Consider the following 7,493-nt stretch of genomic DNA (forward strand, 5'->3'; position numbering starts at 1 on the left):
TAATTCAAAGGAAACTGATCTACTTGCGGAAAGAAACTGAAAACCAAAAAGTGCGTAAACCCTAACAAACCCTAATTCTACCAGCTAGTCCTACTGATGCAGAGGAGAGAATGCAAACCATTAAGAGAGATGCCATTACTTCTATGAAGGTAAAATGCACATGTCTAGGCTACCTCTATCTGAAGGAAACATCTTTTTTGTATTTTCAAATAAGTTATCAGAATTATCATGCATGTGTTTTAACTGGCTTTTTACTTGTGCAGGGGTGGATCAAGGAAGAGAAATGCTTGGAAAAAGTTGGGAAGGTTCAGGGAGGGTCTAAGGAGTCCCTAACACCCTTCCGAAGAGTTCCACAAAGTTTGGCTATCCAGCAGCCTCATTTGTGAGCTTCTACAGGAAGTCTGCAGGGGTTCTACAGGATGTTTCAGGGATTTCTACAGGATGTTCAGAAATTTCTACAGGATGTTCTAAAATTGGATTTTGGAGGATGGGTGAGTGAGAGAAGATGCATGAATGGATAGGGAGGTAGGGTAGGGGCCTGAAATGACCCAGTGACTGATGGATGAAGTGATGAGAGGGTGTGGAAAGCTGACTTGACTTAAAGAAGGCTAAGACAATGGAAGAGCAGGAAGGTAGGGTTACGTGGGCAGAAGAATAGTTGTGAGACAAGGAACCTAACTAGGAGATGGAGCAACTGGCCCGGACGAAGCTTAGGTGGATGAGAGAGTGATGGAGATGCCCTGCACGGTGTACACTTAACCGAATCAACCAAGTCCTGCACACAATCAAAATCTTAGCTAATCTATCCTAACTATCAACGAAACAAATGAACAACAGCTTTATTTATAAAGAGAACCATGTACAACACTTAAGCAAAGAAACATCTCAAAAGGTCTGAACGCATGACTAACTCCTACAGATGAAGACATTACACCAAAGATTGCATGGTCAAGCAAACTAGTGTTTTTTTGGGTAGCACTGTTTCTGCAATTCCAGCCTCCGATCCAATAAGGGAGAGGTGAAACTGGGAGTGTAGACAACCCCTTTTTCTGGAGCTTTATCGATTATTATCCTATCAATCTATTCTACACATCTGAAGCAATTCTATTCCTCAACAGTGACCTATTTAACCAACACAACTAAATCTTGCTCAACAAAACCACGTTTCAAATGCAAAAAAGGAAAATCACAACGCATAAAGAAAAGATAACAATACAAAGAAGGAGGCCCTAGGCTCTCAAGTTGGGCCCAAACCCGAGAGCTATGGCTCCTATAGAAACCTCAGAGCTGATATCAAATCTGACTGCTTCTCATTATCAAAAAATAATCATAAGTCAAGGGTTATGCCAACAATGGCTACAAGAGAACAAAATAGAGCTAGCAGCACTGTAGTGCAAAGTATGCAAGAGTTTTCCAAAATTCCGTCATGAAGGCTGAGGCCTTAACATTTATACACCACGAGGCCCTAGCTGGCCTCCTAAATCTATGGGACTTGGCTGCCCAAACTGTGAGTGAACTGCTCCTTCCAAAAAATCTGTTTGGCTGCCTTCTAGATCCGGTTTTGGTGGCCTTTGGAGCTCGGAGTTGGGGGTGAAGATCCCGAGGGAGGCTATTTAATGCCATAGACAACCCCCCTACGAATCCTCAACCCAAGCTTGACTGTCTCCTAGCCCATGTCTGCTCGGTTTTGCTCCAACATGTGTCAAAAATTCCTGAAATGAGCACGTGTTAGCCACCTAGGAAGAGTGACTACCCTTATTCGTACAAATGACATAAACATACTAAAAAATAATGCATAAGTTATGAAAAATGAAGGATTGAACAAGGATAATTAGGCCAAATGAGCCCAAAATGTTACCAAATTTGGGGCTCATCAGGCGGGCCACCAGGGTGGCATGAGGTGGGCTGCAGCTCTTCGTCAGCATCCAGTCACTCATCTGAAGATGTGAATTCTGATGGTCTGCAAGAAAAATATGAGCAATTTTCAATAATTGTTTAAGATAATTTATATAATTGATGTTTGCATCGTATCTTGAAATAAAATTTTTTATTTCCATATGGTGTTAAATGAGAAGTTATGAGTCATTTTTATGTTGTTGGATTATATGTCTTAATTATGATAATTTTTATTGTTTAGAAAATCTACAATGCAACATTAAATTAGAGATATAATGTATGTTTCATTCAATATACAAATAATGACTTTTGAATTCATTTAGTGATGTAATTTGTTCATAATGTCATGGTTTTTGAATTTTATGGTTGAAAAAATTTCAATTTCTTTTGTATCTTGCATGTTATGGTTGAGAACATGTTGAATTTATACTTAGAAAAGAAAAATGTTATTCTACCAAAAACATTAGTGTGTTTTTTTTCCTCATAAACAACTTTGTTTAGCACATAAAAATCCGGTTTTACTAGCATTTTTTAAAAATGTTGAAGATTGACACTAAAAAAAAATCTTAGTTCCAGTATCATCATTTTTTCGTTTTCAAGCTGTTTTTTGCACGAAAATTTCGTTCCATTTTTAAAACATGTTCAAAATTGACCCTAAAGAAAAAACCATCGTTCCAGTAGCCACACTTTTCGTTTTTAGCACTGTTTTTGATGTTTTTTCAGGGTTTTTGGCCAGAGTTCCCGTTTTGAGTTTATAGTTCCCGTTTCAAAGTTGACATTGTTATAGGGAGAATTGTGGGGTTGATAATGTCATTCTGTTCATGTGTGTTGAACAATAGAAATGATACTAGATTTGTTGTTAAGTTGATTTCTCTATGGTGTGCTTTGAGGTTAGCTTTGTGGAAGTAGGTGAAGGTTTTAAATTGATTGGTGATTCCAAGATAATAGTGGATAGATTCTATCAAAAAGTGGATATTACAGGTGCTCTTCTCTCAAAGAAAGCTTTATTTTTGGATGTTGGCATTTGTACCTATTTAGAATTCCACAATGGTGTTTTATAGTCAATTTTCTTCTTTAATCTCTTTAATCTCTCCTTTCTAACGAAATATCAGTATTTCTTCTCTATGTATGACAAAAGCATATTTTGAATGTTAAGATAGAATATTTGTTAAGAAGTCAAATGTGCTACTATGCAACCAAGACATTGTAACTTTTTGATTTATATTCTAAGAATAGCATTCATATATATATATATATATGAATGCTATTAAAATGTTATACACCACCTCCATCTTAAACATTAAAGGAATTATGAAAAAAACCTCCCTCCTCATACTTTTAATTAGAAAGCACTTATTATAAAATAAGAGAATTCTCTCTTGTTAAAATCTATTACTCAATAGGCATGTTAAAATATTTGATTCTTAATTCACATTATTTTTTATTGTTATTAATATTTTTTAAATGTTATATATCAACTTTATTTTAAAAATGAAATAAATTACACATCTCCCTGGTAATAGAGAATAAATATATATAAAAAAATAAAATTCTAATAAAATTATCTTCTTTTTCTTTATGTAAAGTTGATATAAAACTATGTTATTTAATATGAACATAAAATATTTTGTTTATGTCAATTAAACATAAATAAATTGTGTATCATGTAATTTAATAATATTATTTTAACATGTTTTAGATCAACTTCATAATAAATTGTATATCTCTCTCCTAAAAATTATTATTATTATTATTATTTAACTTTTAATTGCCTTGTATGTCTCTACAAAGTTGATGTCAAATTAAAGTAGCGTATCTTATTTATAATAGAGATTTTTTTATAATACTATATTTTAATATAAATATTATTTTATTATTTTTAAATATATTATTACGGGACAATATCTCCCTCATACTAGCTCGTAAATCATCTCTCAATGCAATAATGTTATTTTATAATAATAATTTATAAAATATTTTTTAGTTGAGTAATATAGTAATATGTTTTAGGAACATTATTTAATTTAATCAATATTATTATTAAAAATGCATTATACATGATGGGAGGTAACCATGAAAGTGATTATAATTTTTTTTAATTAAAGTTGAAATAATTATTTAGTTTTGAAGTAAGATTCAATTTTTTTTAAATAATTAAAAATTAATTTATATAAATAATTCAAAATCCAAAACTTTTAATATGTAATATAATGAATCATTTCAAATAATATCTAATTAATTATATTTAAATGCTTATGATAATAAAATAAAAGAGAATCACTAAAAAAGCTCTAAAATAAAATAATTTGAATATCCTATATTGCAAGCATTAGACTCCATAAGGCACCATAGAAAGGAAAATAATGATTGATTTTCAATAAAAAATAAAATAAAATTTTAAGTTACTTAGGTTTTCAACCATATGAATAACTAGATTGTTAGTTATATATATATATTATAATTATTTCCAATTTTAAATTAAAAAAATATCGACTAAATTTAATAAAAATATGATTAACTAAACCCTATTGCATGAAATATAACCAACAAAACTTAATGAAACTTCAATTAATAAAATAAGTCAAATTTAACCTAATAGAGATTGCATTCTGAAAACAAAATATATATGGTACAATGGGAATATATGGCAATAGGTTGGAAGTGTTAACAGTAAATTGACACGCATAACTCTGACAAACGAAGATTCGCACCCTCAATGTAGATTGAGGCATAACTATGACTAACCAAGATTAGCACTCACAATCTAGATTGAGCAACTCTGAACTGTTCCTTGGAGCAGTTGTCGCCTTGTGTCGATCCCACTGGCTTCTTCCGGAGATCTTTGGTAGGCGCGGCCGCTGTTGAAGTTGCAGAAAGATGTGTGGCCCATTCTCTGAGCACATTTTTCTGTACTTTTCCTGTGGCAGTCTTGGGAAGGTCTGGCATGAAGACGACAGCCTTGGGAACCATGTAATGTGGCAGCTTCTCTCTGCAGAACGGCAGGATATCGTTTTTTTCTATGATACCCTCGCCAATATTGTTCTTTGTCTTGATGAAGGCGCAGGGACTCTCACCCCACCGGGGATGGGGCATGGCAACCACGGCGGCCTCGGAAACGAGAGGGTGGGTGTACAGAACGGATTCGACCTCCACACTGCTGATGTTTTCTCCACCGGAGATTATCACGTCCTTTGAACGATCCTTTATCTCCACATACCCGTCGGGATGGACAACGCCAACATCGCCAGTGTGGAACCACCCGCCAGCAAAGGCTTTGGCGGTGCTCTCCGGGTCGTGGAGATACCCCTTCATTATGCTGCTGCCTCTCAACATGATTTCGCCCATGCTCTGCCCATCTCTTGCCACGCTGGACATGGTCACCGGATTCTTCACGTCCACTTCCTCGAGACTCAACACGCCCACTCCTTGCCGCCCTTTGAGGGCACCTCGTTGGGCTGGGGAGAGTTGAGCATCGTCCCATTCGCTCTTCCACTCGCAGGCGAGAGCGGGCCCGGTGGCTTCGGTGAGGCCGTAAGCATGTGTTACGAGGAAGCCCATGTCTTCCATCACGCGCAGAATCGTGGGAGGAGGCGGCGCCCCTCCAGTGAGCACCTCAATTTTTCGTCCGGGCAGGGGATGTACGGATTGCGGATGGTCGAGGAGGATGTTGAAGACAATAGGCGCACAGCACAAATGAGTGACATGATGCTTTTTTATGGCTCCGTATATCTCTTCCGCAGAGGTGTTGCGAATGCAGACGTTGGTTCCGCCTCTGGCTGCGATGGCCCAAGTGAATGTCCAGCCATTGCAGTGGAACATGGGAAGCGTCCACAGGTAAACCGGCTCTCTCCTCATTTCCCACAGAAGCAGCATAGACATGCTGCTCAGGTATGCTCCTCTGTGGCTGTACACCACTCCTTTCGGCGCCGATGTCGTTCCCGACGTGTAGTTGAGGCAAATCGACTCCCACTCGTCCATAGGCTTCACTGGTTCGAAACGCGGATCCCCGCCACGAACCAGCTCCTCGTATGTGCCGCTGATTACCACGCCCACTTCATTAACTAGTCCAGCAATGTGAGCAGCTGCAAGGCCGTGATCGTGGTCATGTATAAGAATCAAAGGAGGCAGAATAATAAGAGGGGATTCGATGAGGGCAAGGGCGTCTTTGGCGAGACAGAGAAATTGGTAATCGACAAGTAATAGCTTGGCGTGGGAGTGAGAAAGGATGGTGGCGATATTGCGAGCGTCGAGCCGAAAGTTGATGGCGTTGAGCACGGCTCCGGCCATGGGAACGGCGAAATGCGCCTCGTAAAGAGCAGGAACATTGGGAGCCAAAACTGAGACCACGTCCCCTTTCCGAATTTTGAGGCAATTGACTAGAGACGATGCCACACGTCTGCAACGATCCCACGTCTCGGCCCACGTAAAGCGAACACCTCCTCGATCATAGATTATGGACGTGCGATTTGCATACGCCATCGCCGCTCTTTCCAGAAAGCTCAGAGGTGAGAGAGGCACGTAATTCGCCTTACACTTTGCCAGATTCTCCATTCCCGATTCTCTTACGGCCCCCAAGAATTCGCTCTCTAACTGAGTGCAACGTTAAGCGACACAATAAGAGAAGAGGGGCGACGCGACGAGTGTGTGTGTTAATACTGGTGACCTCTATATAAGGCCAGAAGAATGCTAGGGTTGGTTGGGTGTGGTCCTCAATATTAATGGGCGGAATTTGATGTGACATTAGTATTTTTGATGGAATTTTTAAAAATATAAATATTGGAGTGTTTGAATTATTTTTTTAATGTGGAAAGTATTATCTAAAATTTGAAATACTCAATCGTGAAGTCAGACAGTTATAAGTAGATTTTCAAAATTTCTACTAAATTTTATCTTAATGTGAGAATTTACATTACCTAAAATCTTGAATTCCAAAAACTATAACTAAATTCTCAAAATTCCCATAAATTTTATTCTAATGTTAAACGAATTTCCATTATTTTCCAGCCTAATTTGTAGATCTTAATTTCCATTATTTTCAAGCCTAATTTGTAGGTATTTTTAGAATAAAAGAATGTGAACCGTGAAATTATTCTCCCGCGAAATTTTCGGTATCGTACAGTGTAAACACGGATGATGCTCAGGCAAAACGATAAATTTTGGGGAGAGAGTAGTACTCGTTGAGTGGCCCACGTGGCCCCCTCATCGAATGGGCAAATTTCGTCGACACGTTACCAAAAGGAATGGCGCAAGGAGTGACGGGAGTTCTTTTGAAATGTCGTTGAGATGGAAAGTGACGCATTACTGTGTAAATGTCATTCAACGAGAAATTATATCTTGCACTTTGGGTGGCCACCATTTTCTTTCCCGTGATCATTGGAGCATGATACGGAGGGATGATAATTTGCTCAGCTGAGTGACTGAATGTGTAGAGTATATCTAGCGAAAAGATCGCGTTTTTCCCTAAGATTCCAACAGAATAAAACTCAATGTGAAATGAGTGGCTTTCAGATTAACCACATGTGTTTTTTTTTTTTTGTTTTTGTCTTACCGTAAAATTTTTCTCAATACTCTCATAATTATTGAAATTAACACAGCTG

At 37.7% G+C, this 7,493-nt stretch overlaps 1 pseudogene; it reads right to left on the reverse strand.

The window, feature by feature from the left end:
- Positions 1-4,565: 4,565 nt before the first annotated feature.
- LOC149143045 (trans-cinnamate:CoA ligase, peroxisomal pseudogene) lies at positions 4,566-6,511 on the reverse strand (annotated as a pseudogene).
- Between the last annotated feature and the right edge of the window lie 982 nt (positions 6,512-7,493).

The sequence above is a fragment of the Pinus tabuliformis genome, chromosome X (genome assembly GCF_031772625.1).
Source record: "Pinus tabuliformis cultivar Carrire ecotype Pingquan chromosome X, CPIR1, whole genome shotgun sequence".
NCBI classification, from domain to species: Eukaryota; Viridiplantae; Streptophyta; class Pinopsida; order Pinales; family Pinaceae; genus Pinus; species Pinus tabuliformis.